The following is a 17382-nucleotide window of genomic DNA, read 5'->3' as shown; positions in this document are numbered from 1 at the left end:
AGCTCCTTTTGTATAGAGTTTCTCCACTGAGGAAGTATCCCAATGCTAATCTCCGAATCATCCTCTTTTCGTTTTTGCTCGCCCAGAGAATTCTCAGTTACGATGTAAAGCAAGATGTCATGGTACCAAGGTTTACCATCAGGTTCTTCTTCGATCATGAAGCAGTATGCCGGCTCACTCCTTGCTTTAATCTTTAATACCTGAGTCGTCTGCCCTTCTTCCATTTGAGCCATAACAGCTAGGGTGGCTAAGGCATCTATAAATTGATTCTTGTCTCGACTAAGGTGAGTGAAAAAGATTTCTTCGAACTTCTTAATCAGCTCCAGTAAGTACTTCTGATATGGGATTAGCTTCGGATCCTTAGTTTGCCATTCTCCCTTGACTTGATAAATGATCAGGGCTGAGTCTCCATATACCTCCAACTTCCTGACTTTCATTTCGATGGCAGCCTATAGACCTATCACACAAGCTTCATATTCTGCGATGTTGTTGGTGCAGTCAAATCTCAACTTGATAGCTATCGGAAAGTGTTTTCCATCCGGGGATACCAATACAGCTCCGATTCCACTATCGGACTAATTGACAGCTCCGTCGAAATACATTTCCCATACATCAGCTGGCTCTTCTTCTCCGCAGTCTACTTCATTAATATGCTCATCAGGGAACTCAAAATCCAGAGCTTCATAATCCTGGATAGGGTTTTCTGCTAGGAGATCAGCGATCATGCTACCTTTGACTGCTTTCCGGATCATATAGACAATGTCATATTGGGAGAGTATGACCTGCCATTTCACTATCCTTCCTGGCATGAATGGGCTTTCGAATACATACTTAAAAGGATCCATCCTGGAAGTGAGCCATGTCTTATGATTCAACATTTAGTGTTTGAGGCGATTTGCTGTCCAGGCTAACGCACAGCAAGTTTTCTCTAGGAAAGAGTACCTTGACTCACAATCATTGAATTTTTTGCTCAGGTAATAAATAGCCCTCCCCTTTTGGCCGGTATCATCATGTTGCCCCAAAAAACATCCCATTAAGCTTTGTTGGATTGCCATATACAGAATAAGCGGTCTTCCTGCCACCGGCGGAACCATTACTGGTGGGTTGGATAGGTACTGCTTGATTTTCTCGAAAGCCTCTTGACAAACTGAATCCCATTGAGTGGTGTTATTCTTTCAGAGTAGTCTAAAAATAGGCTCAGCTTTAGCGGTGAGATTGGAAATAAACCTTGATATGTAGTTCAACTTCCCCAGGAAACTGCGCACCTCCCTTTCTGTTTTTGGGGATGGCATCTCTTGAATGGCTTGAACTTTGTCTGGATCAACTTCTATTCCCTTATTGCTCACTATGAATCCCAACAACTTCCCAGATCTAGCTCCGAATATGCATTTGGCAGGGTTCAGTTTCAGCTGATATTTCCTAAGTCTCTCGAATACTTTCCTCAGCACCTGCACATGGCTTTCTCCTCACCTGGACTTGATGATCATATCATCCACGTATACCTCCACTTCTTTATGCATCATATCGTGGAATAACGTGACCATAGCACGCTGGTAGGTGGCGCTAGCATTCTTTAGCCCAAAAGGCATGACCCGATAGCAAAATACTCCCCATTGAGTGATAAAAGCAGTTTTTTCCTTGTCTTCCTCATCCATTGGGATTTGGTTGTACCCAGATGCCCCATCGATACACGAACATCTGCCCAATCCCGTAGCATTGTCTACTAACACATCTATGTGTGGGAGAGGGAAATCATCTTTCAAGCTTGCTTTATTAAGATCCCTGTAATTAACACACACCCGGACTCTCCCGTCCTTCTTCATTACCGGGACAACGTTAGCTATCCATTGGGGATATTTGACCACTTCCAAAAACCCAGCATCATACTGCTTCTTGACCTCATCCCTAACTTTGAGCAGTGTGTCAGGATTCATTCTTCTTAATTTCTGCTTTACCGGGATTGTCCCCGGAATTAGGGGAATTTTGTGCGTCACTATATGAGGGTCCAAACCAATCATATCATCATAGCTCTAAGAAAATACGTCTAGGAATTCCTTGAGCAAACTAATCATATCTTCTAATTCCTCACTCTCCACAACCTTAAGTTCCCTTCTTACTTCTTCCATGCCTAAGTTTACGGTGTGCGTTTCGTCCCCACAAGGCACTAGGGAAGGTTCATCACTTTCATCCCTTTCTTCTGTGAGTTCCACCTCAAAATCACTTGAAGTAATGGCAGTTATGGGGATTTCAAAATTAACCAGAGGAATTTCTGAGTCTATTGAATTATTAGGTGTTAATTGATGAATGGTCCTGAAGAAACGAAAATGGAATATATTATAAGAATGGATTTCAAAAAGGAAAGGAAAAGAGAATTGGATATAAAATGCGCTATTAATTCATTAACATTTATGACATAAGAAAAGGGTCCATTTACAATATTACACTTGGCACCATGGACAAAATGATCAAGTGTGGATAACCAAAAGTACTTTACTTGAAATTGAGTACAGGGATGTCCTCTGCTGTCCAGTTGTCTAGTTCTTGCCCTTCAGCCATTGGCGAGACTAGAGCTTCATACAAGGAATGGAGATGGATGACATCAATGGATGGTTCTAGAGGAGACTCTTTGCTTTCATCCCTAGGTTCTATCATATTCACGCCATTGCCTGTACCATGAGTGGGCAATGGGTTTGACGTGACATTGGGGAGGGAACCATTCCCTTCAATCTTCAACCACCCATTCCTGATTAGGGCATGCACTCTCCCTCTGAGTGCCCCATAATTGTCGGTCAAGTGTCCTTGTGCCCCTCCATGATACTCACACCTGGTAGTGGCATCATACCACCTGGGGTATGGCGGCTGAATTGGGTCAAGGGGAATCGGCACTATTTGGTTTATACTGATGAGGTATCGTTATATTTCGCTAAGTGGTAGGGGAAGAGGTGGAACAGGATTTCTTGGTGGTCTCGGGTTACTTTGAGGTGGTCTAGGTTGAGTAGGTGGAGGAGGTGGTCTGGGTTGGTAGTTTGTCGGTGGTGGATACTATGGGCGTGGGTGAGGATAATTTGGAAAAGGGGGTGGAATGTTTGCAATGGTTTAGCCATGAGGGGGAGGATATGGCCGGCAGTTATTCTGAGGAAGTGGGGAGTGATTGTTCTGCCGGGTGATGGAATGCACAACACCCTCCTTCTTTTTGCCAAAGCTGGCATTTTTCTTGGCAGGGTTCTTAGTCAACTCCTGCAGTCGTCCCATTCTTAAGTTGGCTTCTATTCTCTCACCAGCATGGATGATGTCTGAGAAACTGTTGGAAGTGTTTCCAATCATTAGATTGAAGTATGGAGCCTTCAATGTCTCAATGAACAGGGAGCAAAGCTCGTTATCAGTAACCGGAGGATATACTTCTGCCGCTTTCTCTCTCCATCTCTGGGCATATTCTTTGAAGCTTTCCCTGTCCCTCTGCACCAAGTTTTGGAGATCTCTCCTTGTGGGGGCCACTTCGCAGTTGAACTTGTATTGCTTCAGGAAAGCATCTGCCAAATCTTTCTAGGAGCGCAATTTGCTCCTGTCCAACTGAATACACCATCTTAGGGCAGCCCCAGAGAGACTCTCGTGAAAGAAGTGAACCAGGAGTCGATCGTCCTCTGTCAGGGCGGACATTTTGGCAATATAAGTGGCCAAGTGAATGCGAGGGTCTGAGTTCCCAGTGTACTTGTCGAAGTTCGGGACCTTAAACTTAGGTGGCACCACCACATCAGGCACCAATCTCAGCGACGCCACATCAACTGAACCATACATGTTTAGTCCCTCTATTGCTCTTAGTCTCTCTTCTAGAGCGGATAGCTTCTCATTTTCTCTTGTCTTATTTTCTCCTCCTACTATAAGAGATACTCCCCAGTTGGGAAATGAGGGGTGGAATGAATTGGAGGGATCAGGACTGAAGGGTATGGTTCGGCATTCGAGATAGCCGGATAATAGGAGAAAGGTGGGTCATTATTTAGTGGGGCCGGATTGACGGTGATTGTCGGATCTGGAATCGATGGCTGGAAGGTGAAAGAGGTTGAAGCATGGTGAGAATCAACCGTTGTAGGAGGTGGGGAAGGTAGTGGTAAGTTAGGCTCTGAAGCAGGCTTATTATGGGACATTTCCCTCATTAGTCTCATGAGCTCCGAGACTTGGTCTTTCAATTTGGAAACCTGTCCTTGTAGGTTCTGGACTTGTTCCTGGTCTTCCATTAGCCTTCTTATTCATGATCTTGTTAAGTACACTCGTCTGGGTTGAACTGCGTGTCTGGTCAGACTTGCTTTATTTGAAGCAATATTGATTTTCTGTAGGAAGTAAAAAAAGGAAAATTTTCAATGAATTTTGAGTTAAAAATTAAAAAGGGTCCTAATGTGGACAAAGGATACGGTGGCATTTGAGAGCCAAGAGTGAAATTTGCAGAAGAATAATTGCATCAGTTTTATCATGGCATCGTTCGATAGTCCGACGGTGAATGGCTAGATTGAATGCGCATTTATGGTACTTGTCCATATGGCGCATCCAATTTTTCGCATAACCCTAGCAAGGGGGTTCCTACGGGAGTCATACTACTCATTCACAATTTTGCTTCCAACTGTTCTGGTCTAAGAACTTCTTCTGCCGACTGACTCGAGGATGCCATGTTAAAAATGATGCTTATCCTTTTACAGACCTTAATTTGGTGATGCCTACAGGAAAAACTTATTAGCAGGGTAAATTTAGGTAATTTTGAATTATACTGTTGGCAGAGCAACACCTACACATTTATCAAAGTAGGAAAGTGTGTAGGTTTTCCTAACAGTATGATTCAAGATTACCCTAAAAAATAAGAACAAAATAAAACAAGCAGAATAGGGTAAGAGTAAGTATGCCCCCTTTTGTCCTAAAATAAGGAGAGTCCTAGTACCGGCTAGGTGCTACCTAATTGGATAGTTCTATCTTATAAGGTAGCTTGCTATGGCTTCCAGCTATCGTGATAGTTTAGCTCAAGGTCTAATTTTCTGAAAGCCACAGGTTCCCAAATTGCCCCTACTATAAATAGTAGAGCCCTATTCTATCCCCCATGATACTGTCGGGAAAGTTCCACGGGTATCACAGTAAATAGAACGAGTTTCAATCTGAGCAGAAGCCTTCACGGATACTAAAGGGGTAAAACCCATGGGTACCGCTACATGACCCCCTCCTACTTTCCTAAAAGGGTAAGAGAGCCCGGGTATAGGGCTGAAGTGTGTGAGGACATTATGTAAGTGTTCAGTGTGTGAAGAGACACCTTTACCTCTTCCCAATATAGGGGGAGTTTTTTTATTTTCCTTTTTAGACAGAGAATGCTGCAGGATATAAAACAAAAATAAACAAAGCGGTTAGCGGAAATAACAAACATCAATAGACTAAAGTTTTTGAATTTCGTAAATTAAACCTATCTAAATATAATTCTAGTTTATAGGAACATAAAATTAAATCTGCTTTTGGACCTCTGGGCCGGGGTTAAAGGAAATTCAACTTCCCTAGTGGAGTCGCTAAGCTGTCGCAAGGTGTTTTGCGGTCGCCTGGATGAACCCTCACCGAAGTGGGAAAGAGTGAGGAGTCACCACTTTAATTTTGAGGGAAATTAAAGAAAATCATTTGTGAAAATAAATTAAAATGTAACCACTTCAAAAACAGAGATTCTAAGTCTGGGGTCCGTAAACGGGTGGGGAAGGTGTTAGGCACCCCACCTCGTCCCTCAATGAGGGTAAGCAGATTTAACTTTAAGCTCTTTATGAATTAAAATCGGTAGTTAGGGGGTTAGAATGGAGATGTTAATCCTTTTGATAAAAGGGAATATTTGATTTTTCACTAATTCGGGTTACCCAGATGCATAAATAAGTAAAACGACCCTTAGTGAGTTGCTGTTGCGCATCAGTTTTGTTTAAGGGGTTATTTTGCATATTTGTTAGAATTCGATTTGAGAATCGGATAAGAACTCTCCTCCAATCTCTTTTTAGATTAAAATTTCGATTAGAGATTGGATAAGAACTCTCCTCCGATCTCTTTTAGATATTTATGATAATTTTTTATTGAGAATCGAATAAGAACTCTCCTCCGATCTCTTTTAAACATTTATTAGAATTTTTGGTGGAGAATCGGATAAGAACTCTCCTCCGATCTCTTTTAGATATTTATTAGAATTTTTAGTTGAGAATCGGATAAGAACTCTCCTCCGATCTCTTTTAAATATTTATTACAATTTTTGGTTGAGAATCGGATAAGAACTCTCCTCCGATCTCTTTTACTTGAATGAGAGTCGGATAAGGATTTTTCCGACCTCTTAAAATTTGATTACAGCTACACATCATAAGAGCCTAAGACTAAGGGTTCTGGCATTCGATGATGCCGGGGACCCGAATGAGGCTTCTTTTAACTCATTGCTACCTCATGACTAGATATGGGACATCAGACTGAATTTGACCGACCTCCTATGTGATCGCCTTACTAATACCTTCCGGTAGGCAATATTTGCTCTATTTCATTTGCTAATCTGAAATTCAATTTTATTCCGACACTCCACCTTACCCAGTCATCTTCTCGAGCTAGTCTAGTGGTTCGACTTCATAACTCTTTGATTTATTATCCGAACGTTTATTAAAAAAAACTCTTATGTTAAGATACTGCTACCAACACTTTATCAGACTACCAATACGTTACCCGTAACCTGAACACCCGCGTTGGGAGATAAATAAAGATCAAGAATAAATGAATAACATGAACTGTTGTATCAAAAGATAAACTTATGAGAATAACCACCTACGTGGGACCTTCTGACATAAGATAAACTTTAACGAAAATTAAGAGCATTAATAAAAAGAAAATAAAGACGAACACTAGATAAGGCAATGGTTCAGACACTCACCTGCAGGAAGTTGAACCTATTGAATTAACTATGGAGTTACGAATGTTGCAGAGTTGCGGGCTAATAGTTTGGGGACTAATGCTTGCCTTGAAATGACGAATGCCTAGTTAGCATGTAGTCGAGCCGGAATGATAATGAATGAAATTGAGCTCAGAAAATAAAAGTGGATATAAAGGTGATGAAAACAGAAATGAAACTTAAGAAATGGTATCGCAGAGCAATGAACAAACTGAAAATCAAGAGTTCCAGTGTCCAACACTTCTTCAAAGAAAATACTTTAGAAAACTAGTTTCTAAAGTCTTTCTAGCTTAAAAATAGCAGAGTAGCAAAAACTGAATCAATTTTCAGAGCCTCTCCACTATAATCACCACCCTTTTTTTTGTCCTCCTTTGAACAGTTTTCATGCAGGTATTTATCGGGACCGGGTGCTCCCCATGAATGGTCAGGATTTATTTTGAGGGAGATGGAAGGTTTGGATTTTGAAGGACATGATGTGACGCTTGGGAATTAAAGAGAATCAGAATGAACTGCTGAGATCCTTTTCAGAAATTTTTGTCCTTTTTCTCTTCTAATCTAACGGTTCCAAATTTTCTTCTCCAGGGTGATCCGAGGGCTGGGAATAAAAGGCGCCGATCTTGTCGTCTTCTTCTTTGATCCAAGGGCTCTGGGCTCATCCCTACAAGTAAGATCAACGGTGGAGATTGGGATGTACAGGACTATCATGACATACTCTGGCACCTGTCAGTAATGTGGGCGATTCTGCAAATGAGGCGTGCGGTGGAGATCTTGTCTGCAATACTTTAACTACCTCGGCTCTGATTATGACGATAGTTATTGGAAGTTGTCTTATTCTCCTTGCTTTCTGATCTCCTCTTCCTTCCGATCTTTCTAATACGATCCTTTTCCGATCTCTCATGCCGAGCCCCCTTCTTCCGATCTCTCCCACTCCAGTCTTCTCCTTTATCTGGTTTGGTTCAATTAAAGCATTTATTCCTTCGATTTTCGAGACGTCCGCTTCGTTTTCTGCTAGCAATAAATGTTTAGACCTTCTCTATATATACCCCCGACGGTAAATCCTCCTGCATTTCATTTTCCCCTCTTTGCTTCTCACATTTTCCTGTTCTAACTGCTCCGGTAATAATCCTGGCCATGATAGTTGCTTTTAATCTTTTTTCGATTGTCCTCTTTATTCCTCGACTAAAAATTTATGATCCCGGTGATCGGAGAATTATGATAACCTCATTTGAGGACAGTGAGAGAACCAGACTAATTCGCCGACCTGGATCGAGGACCTCAATCGTGTCGATCTCGAATCGTTCGACCGATATAGTCGGCGAACTGATTTCGAGCGAGAAGACTACTAATATTCCCCTTAACATCGGTGACTGGCCCTTGAAGTTCATTTGGCTCCTCACCACATTGGGCGTCCCGACTACAGCTCGGTTCTAGTCGATGACAGTGGATATGACTCTCCATCCTCATGAGAGTCATAATCAACCCATCTGAGCTGTACATCTATCCGCTGTCTATGGCCGGACAAATCTTTTGATTTAGCCATGAGACTAAGCTTTGACATAGGCCTTTATTAGATAGGATGTTCCACCGATCTCTAAAGATCGCCCCTATGATGTAATCAGACCTTTAATGTAATCCGATCTCTAGAGATCGCCCAAATGATGTAATCCGACTTTTAATGTAATCCGATCTCTAGAGATCGCCCAAATGATGTAATCTGACCTTTTCGAATATAAAATTTTTATTTCATTATTATTGTATTGGTTATTTTCTGATCTCTGAAGTATTTACCCGATCCGACTATTAATTTGAATGACCCTGAACCGATTTGTGATTCAAAATATCTATCTCAATCTCTCTAACTAGTCGATCTCCTTATGGAATCTCCGAAATATTCGTGAGACGTGTCAGAAAAGGCTAGCGAATCCCGCTAACCGATGCGCCACTTGGGACACCGTGAGCATTAAATGCTCAGATGGGTATAAATAGGGGACGGGTCAGCCAATTGCTTCCTTATGTCATTTTCAGCCTCTCGCGAGTGATTCCAAAATCCTCTCATTTTTCAAGTTCTTCCGACACCGATCACACTTCGGTAAGGGTTTTGATCTTTCTTTTAGTTTAAATTTCCTCTTTTCTTTGAACATGAGGGGTGCCGAGGGTCAGAGAGCGGCAAGCCCCCCTTCCGTTCAGGTCTCGTGGTCGTCAGATGAGGTAGAGGTAGTCAGAACAAGCGGGCGATCTGAACCCCCTAGGACCTCCATTCAAGCCCACGGTCAAGCAGCATCCTCGAGGCAAACACATTCTTCAGGGAGAGAAAACCTTCCCATGGATGAGCTGCCATCAATCCTTCAAGAAACCGACCTGCAGTCGTTCAGTCAAAAGTATAACATTCAGCCCGATTCATACGAACTCATTAAGTGTCACAGCGATCTTCGAACCGATCACTTCTTCGAAGAGAATGATATGATCATGGTATATGAAGAGCAACTAAAAGCCGGGCTGCAGTTCCCTCTTGATGACTTTTTCAAGGAAGTTCTAAAATTTCACCAAGTGTGCATAACCCAAGTTCACCTGAACTCATGGTGGATCCTAGTGGCCTTCAGAGGCTTTTGCCGAGCCAAAGGACTCAGTCCAACGGCGAAGGTATTCGCCAAGCTACATAGGCTAACTCGCCGAAAGGACGATGAGTACTGGTTCTTTCAGGCGAAGCCACATTGCAGGCTCTTTACCGATTTGCCCTCCTCCCTGAAGAATTGGAAGAATCGCTTCTTTATTCTGAGGAGCAAAATTCCGAATGGCTTTGAGGGTTTCCCACGAAGCTGGCTACACCAGGGCCCCTTACTTCCGAAGCGCATCACCCTGAATAGGGAAGAGGGCCTAATGGTGATGGAACTGAAAGATCAGGCAGCCAGACAGAAATTCTCTTGTTTAGATGCAGTGACAGTCGAACTGCATCATTGGACTATGCAGCTAGTCACCGGCCAAGAACGCGGGCTTCAGCTCTCTGACCTCGGCTTCGGTACTTTATATATCTTTGATCTTTGGGCCTTAGCGATCTCACTTACTTTTTCTTTGTGCAGGTATAGCGAGCGGCGAGGCTTCCAAGGAGAGTCGGAAGCTGAAAAGAGAGGTCTCCCTGAAAGTGCGGCAGATGAAGCGGGCTGAGCTGCTTCAGACGCCTAGGCATGATCCTGGGGAAATGCAAGGAGGCTCGTCTCAACCCTTGGGACAACCGATCCCCGACATAGAAGTGGTCTGGTCTCCTCCTCGTCAAGAAGAGCCGCCACCACCCCCTCCAGTTGCTTCCAGTGCGGAAAGGGGTCCTCCCCAACCACCTTTGAGGACCCTTTCCCGCGTCGCCCAAATCCTGATCCACTTGCTGGAGAAGAACCGCACGGTTCAAGAGAACCCGGGTTTTGCTAAGGTCTTGGGGTCCTCCATCTACCTTCGGGAGGATTGGGATAGGCGAAACCCGAATAGCCTCGACGATATCCTGACACAAACTATGAGCCTGAGTGTGGAGAGTCTGGTGAACCAACATATTATCTGGGAGAAGGCTCACCGCTTGAGGCAGGATGTCGAGAAGGTGGGTCAGGAAGCTGCTTCCCTCCGATCTCAACTTTCGTCCGCCTAAAACTACATATCTGAAATTGAGGGGCGGATGAAATTCTACGAGGATAAGCTGGCCGAGCAGGCTCATGTTCTTGAAGAGGTTCGGGCGCTCCAAGCTGCTAAAGTCGCTCGCCTCACTGAGGAGCTTAAAGCAAAAGAAGAAAAGGCAGTGACAAGGGAGGCCGGTGCTTATGTGAACGCTCATGGGGATCTCTTGGCCGAGCTCAGGAAGCATTATCCCGAGGAGGACTTCTCCTGGATGGTGGATCTGGCTCCCCAGGACGAGGAGGATAGCGAGGAGGAGGCCGAAGGTGATAGAGGGGGTGGCCAAAATGTAGAACAGGCTGGGGGTGATCCTCCAAGCGAATGACTTGTATAAATTTTAATTTGAAATGAAATGAAGTTCCCCTTTTTGTTCAATGATTGGATGCGATCGGAAAGTATCTAAGTTGCATAAGCACTTGATTGTCTGAACATATTAGAACAACAACTAAAAGTGATTATTAATCTAATTGTAAGAGGTCGAAAAACACTATAAGCATGAGATCGGCTGAGAACAAACGCTAAACGGGACTTGATTAAAATTGGAAATTTGATTTGAACACTTAAGATCGGAATCATCATTAAACCGGATTGGAACCTTAACTTGATTATTCCTAAACTTTTAAAAGGGAGATCGGCAATAAGACTGGTGGCATGAAGGCCTAATGTTGGTTCAATCTCGTTTGACAAGAGAGATCAGAAATGTAATTGACTGGTCAGGGGACTTGACAATTGGTTTGAGAGATCGGTGAGGCTTTAAATAATATGGGGACTTAGTATTGATTCGATTCCTTTTGAGGAGAGATCAGAAATGTGATTGGCTGGCAAAGGGAGACTCAGTGCTGGGGATCGGTTTCAAAGTTTATTGATTTTGGGGATCGGCTAAAATATGGTGTCGACAACTATATGAACTAACTTCTTCAAGATTGGATTTAAGCAGGTCTCCTCCTTTATGGCTTTTGACCTAATCTGGAATAGGACATGAAATATCCATAAATTGGGCTTCCCTACCTCCTTGATCTTCCCTCTTGGATAGTGCATCTATGATAATATTTTCTTTACCTCTTTTGTATTCAATAATGAAGTCAAATCCCATTAACTTGAATAGCTACCTTTGTTGTGTTGTTGTAGTGATTCTTTGCACCCATGGATGTTTTAAACTTTGGTGGTGTGTCCAAACAATGAATTGGCAGCCTAAAAGGTATGGCCTCCATTTTTTAACTGTAAAAACAAGGGCTAAAATTTCCTTCTCATATGTAGATAAGAGAAGGTGTTTTCCATGTAAAGAGTGGTTGTAAAGTACTATTGGCTTTTCTTGCATTAAAATAGCTCCTGCATCTGAACCTGAAGCATCGCATTCAATAATAAATTGTTTAGAGAAGTCTGGAAGTGCCAAGACTGGAGCACTTGTCATCACCTCCTTTAATTTGGTGATGCTTCCTCCATATCTGGCATCCACTTGAACCCATTATTTCTCAACATCTTTGCTAAGGGGCTAGCTATTTCATCCAAATTTTGAATAAATTTTCAGTAATAGCCACAAAGGCCCAAAAATCCTCGCATGGCTTTAGGAGAGGTGGTTTTTGGCTAGCTCTTTATTGCTTCGATTTTTTCTTGATCTACAGTAACTCCAGCATCAATGATTACATGACTAAGGTACTTAACTTCCTATTAGCCAAATTAACATTTCTCTATTCTTATAAATAATTGATGAGTTTGTAAAACAAAAAATACAACTTCTAAATGTTTAACATGATCATCCCAAGTTTGGCTATAAATGAGAATATCATTAAAAAATACAAGAACAAACTTCCTTAAATAATTTTTAAATACCTCGTTCATCAGAGATTGGAAGGGTGATGAGGCATTGGTGAGCCCAAGCGGCATGACCAAGAATCCATGGTGGTTTTAGTGTGTCTGGAAGCAGTCTTCTCAATGCCTTGAGGGTGAACTCTTATTTGATAGTAACCACATCACAAATCTTATTTCGAAAAATACGGAACACCATTTAACTCATCGAGCAACTCATCAATGACAAGTATGGGTAACCTATCTTTGACAGTGATTTTGTTTAATGGTTTATAATCAACACACATTTGCTAAGATCCATCATGTTTTTTACTAACAAAATAGGAGCTGGGTAAGGACTCTGATTTGGCTGTATAATTCCTATTGTTAGCATTTCAGACATTATCTTCTTAATCTCTGATTTTTGGTAATGTGGGTGCCGATAAGGTTTCACTGAAATTGGCTCTCCATGCTTCAAGGGTATTCTATGGTCCTGAACCTGTGGGGGTGGAAGACTAATTGGCTCTACTAATATCAACCCAAATCTCTCTAATATAAGTTGTATTTGAGGGTGAAATTTAGCAGAGCCTCTTTGGAATGTAGGTATGCTGCCAAAAATTTATAACAAGAACCCTGCCCTTTTTTATTTTACCATGTGCTCCATAACTGCTTGATTCTCTAGAACAGATGATACTTGTAGGGTAACTTTCCTCCCCTTCACCATAACTTCCATTAAAAGCTCTAAGAAATCCCCAGTGATGGGCCAATGTGCGCAACCATTAAGTCCCTAAGACAACACCTTAACCTTCTAATTGTAATATATATAAGTCAACAAATACAGCAACTTCTTGAAGAATTAATTGGATTTGATTACATTTACCCACACTGGCTAACTTCTCCCCCAAAATAATAATTTCTAATCTGCCCCCTCTTTTTGGTCATAGTCCAGCTTTTCTTGCAAATCTTTTGGTTACAAAGTTGTGAGTGCTCTCAGAATCCACTTGAACCATAGCATGCTGGTTTTTTAATTTCCCTTGAAGTCGCATAGTCTCAGGACCTTCAAATTCAAATATTGCATGCAAAGATATGGCTAGAATTTTTGTTGACTCTTCATTCTTAACTTCCATATCAGCATCACCATCGCTATACTCCAGTACTGCTTGAATGGTGAAAAACTTCTTGCACCTATGATTTGGCCCATATTTCTCATTATATTTAAAACGAAGGCCTAGTTTCTTCCTTTCATTTGGCTCATCCCAGGTTAGCCTTTTAACATTTTTCCCTATTAGTTTTATAATAAAGATGAAACCTGTGGTGGTTGGGAACTTGTCCTACTTATTGCCAATGATCCCTTCCTTTAAGATAAATTTCTTGCTTCATATAACCTTATGATGGAGATTGCATGGGACAATGTTGTAGGGCAGTTAGCTTGAACATCGGTTCGTATTGACTCTATCAATCCAGTCACAAAGTAGCTAACTTGTCTTGCTTGTGATAATTGCCCCAATTTAGCTAATAGTTTATTGAATTGGGTCTTATAATCTTGCACTATACCATGCGGCCTTAATTTTGTTAGTTCTCCAAAAAAAATCGCGAAATTAATTAGGACCATACCTTGAGTAGAGCCCTTCTTTGAATTCTGCTTATGTGATAACCTGCATTTCTTGTTTCAAGAGTTGGTACCATAGCTATGCATCCCCCTCCAAGTGGAAGGACGCTAATGAAAGTCTTTCACCTTCTGGGGTATCATGGAATTGGAAGAATTGTTCTGCTCTACATAACCATGGGATCTTCTTGCCCATTAAAGTGGGAAAAGTTTAACTTGACCAGTTTGGGAGCATATAAAGAGCTAATCCCTGAACTGGTATTCTTTCCTTGTGACTTCAAGATTCATACTGCAGATTCCTCTTCCTGTCTTTTAGATGATTGACTCGTCGTCTGGTCCATATGAGCATTGAGTTGTCAGAAGAGTTCTTCTAAATGATTAACAGGTCTTTGTTGCCCTCTAAAAAGTGCCTGAACTATTTAATCTAATTGCTCCACTCTTTGGTCCATGCCTGAGCTCTAATACCACTTTGGTGCGAATTGGTGTTTTTCCTTTCTTAGACCTATACTATTAAGTGAGAATTAAAAAGAAAACAAAATGGTTTGATAGAGGAAAGCAGAACCTCAATATGTAATACGTTTTTTTGGTTGATTTCAATTCATGCAACTGCTAATCATTAATTGGCTTTAAATAGGAAAATACAATCATAACTACAACAGCTAATTAGGAACTAACATCTTATAAAGTAGCAGAAATTTAAAATTTTTAACACCTGTAACTTGACTGATTCAAACACTAAAATTTGTAATCTTTATTCAATAACAATTTGAAACTATGGGCTTATGATATATATATATATATATATATATATATATATATATATATATATATATATATATAAGGACTAATCACACTAAAAATCTAAACTTTTTCACTCTGTTGCAATTTAATCCAATCATTTTAATTTGGCATAAAATACCAAACCTTCAAAGATTGAAAAAATTTTATCCAATTATGAAATTGAATTTAAGGAAAGCGTGCTTCTGCTGATATGGCATGCTGCGTGGCATTTTTATTATTAAATGGTAAAACTCACATGCCACATCACTTAATTTTTTTTTGTTTTTATAAAAAATTGTCCCTTTCTCTCCATTGCCTTTCTCCTTAATGGCCAGTGCTTCACTCCCTCACTCAAAAGCCCTTGCTCCACCTTAAATGGTTTTCTCTGAGTGGCAGTGTTACCTATGCTATACAGGAGGACATTATTGGAGAGTTAAAGGAGAGTGCTACCATTTCTAGGAACTCATTTTCTTTTGCTTTTACTGAGACCTTTCATATGGTCATGGAAAGAATCATGTCACAGTCAGTGACTTATGTGAAATAGAGTGCTGGAGGGTGAAGACAATTTGTGGGATTTATAATTTTTTTGGCTCTTCGCCTTAAAGTTCTTGCTTCTGCTTTGTTTTCTTCTTCTACTTCTTCTTCTTCTTCTTCTTCTCTCTCTCTCTCTCTCTCTCTCTCTCTCTCTCTCTCTCTCTCTCTCTCTCTCTCTCTCTCTCTCTATATATATATATATATATATATATATATATATATATATATATATATAATTGACTGGTTTTGTCCTTTTTTAATTTGGTTTTGATGTTACAGTGTTTTGGCTCCTGAGTGTTGGGTTTGAATATTTTTGACAAAATTTATTCTAATTTGTCAATTGTTTTTCCCTAATCTTGAATTTAACGCTATGATTGGATGCAAAATGGAGAGGAAGGAAAATAAAGAAAGGAAAATATTTTTTATTTTCTATCCTTTATTTTCTCTTCTCTTGTTTGGAAATAAAAGAAAATTAATAAAAGAAAGGAAAATAAAGTTTATTTTTTCTTGTTTGGGAAGAAATAAGAGAGGAAATAAAATATATATATATTTTTTTAAATTTACCATTTTACTCTCAATTTTATAAATTATTTAAAAGTTTAAATGAGTAAATAAGGGTATATAGATAATTTTGTTTTAACCAGCTACACTTTTTCCTCTTGATTAATTAATTTTCTCTCCAAATAGGATAGAAAATAACAAGGGTAAAATAAGCATTATTTTTTTCCTCTCATTATTTTCCTTCTATTTCCAAATAAGGAAAAATGATAATCTCATTTTATTTTCCATCATTTATTTTCTTTCCTATCCCCTTTTCACATATCCAATTAGAGGCTAAAATAAACAAAATAGAATCCCAATGCTGAAGATAATTGGCTGCAGGGCTTTGATGGACATGTCTGGTAAGGGTTCATCCTCATCCCTTCCTTTAATGCTTGGCAATGGATGGGTAAAAATGTCCTCAATTTGGGGAATACCCCCCTATTGTTCAGGCAATCAATCAAACCTCTGATCACGAAGCATATACCTTTTCCTAAATCTTCCAATCATTAAAGCATCCCCTTTCTATCCGATCCCACAATGCTCCTTTCTCTGGGCGGCAGCTATGGGCTCCACCATTCCTTGCAACTTAGTGCCTAAGCCTTTTCCTCGCTCATATCCTTGCTTTAACATCACTTTTGCCTCCATGCCGGTGAGTCCCCAGTCAGCCCTGGGTCTCCCTTATAGTTCAAGAACTTGGAAAGAGTTCTCTAATGCCTACTCAGTTGTCTCTATGTAAGGGTTAGCTTGCGGCTTAGTTACCAGCAGAGCTTCCTCTCCCCTAATTATAACTATATTTCCATCCATGATGTACTTGATCCTCTGATGCAGGGTCGAAGGGACAGCATTGGTAGAGTGAATTCATGGCCTCTCTAGTAGCATGGTATAGGCTGACTTGATATTCATCACTTGAAAAGTGACGACAAAAGTACAGGCTCTAATTTGGAATGGGAGCTCAATATCTCCTAACACATCTCTCTTTGTTCCATCAAAAGCCCTTACAATCATGCTGTTGTGGAGCATTAAAGATGGTTCTACTGGGAGCCTGGCCAAGGTGGCACTTAGCAATACGTTTAATCCTGATCCATTATTAATCAAAACTTTGGCTATTATACACCCTTTGCACTTTATTGTCACATGTAGAGCCTTAGTGTACTTCAAGCTAGCAGGGTCAATTTCATCATCTAAAAAGGTAACAAGGTTTGATGCCTGTATTTGTCCAACGATCTTCTCGAACTATCCTGGGGTAATATCGAGAGTCACAAAGGCCTGATTTAAAACCCTCTGTAATGCTTGGCGATGCATGTTTAAGCTCAAGATTAGTGGCAGTAATGAAATCCTAGCAGGTGTTCTCTTCAATTGCTCAATAACATCATACTCGCTTTGCTTTATTATCTGCAAGAGCAACTCATCTTCATGCTTCTTTTCACTAGATTCTCCTTTATCAACTTCCTTAACACCCTTATCATTATTCCTTCTCATTTCTTCCACCTTCCCCTTCCCTTTCTTCTTTTCTAACTCATCCGGGCCATAACACCTGCCACTCCTGGTAATATAC

Source organism: Hevea brasiliensis, chromosome 3, assembly GCF_030052815.1.
Source record: "Hevea brasiliensis isolate MT/VB/25A 57/8 chromosome 3, ASM3005281v1, whole genome shotgun sequence".
Classification (NCBI taxonomy): Eukaryota; Viridiplantae; Streptophyta; class Magnoliopsida; order Malpighiales; family Euphorbiaceae; genus Hevea; species Hevea brasiliensis.
Note: the sequence above shows the minus strand (reverse complement) of the source record.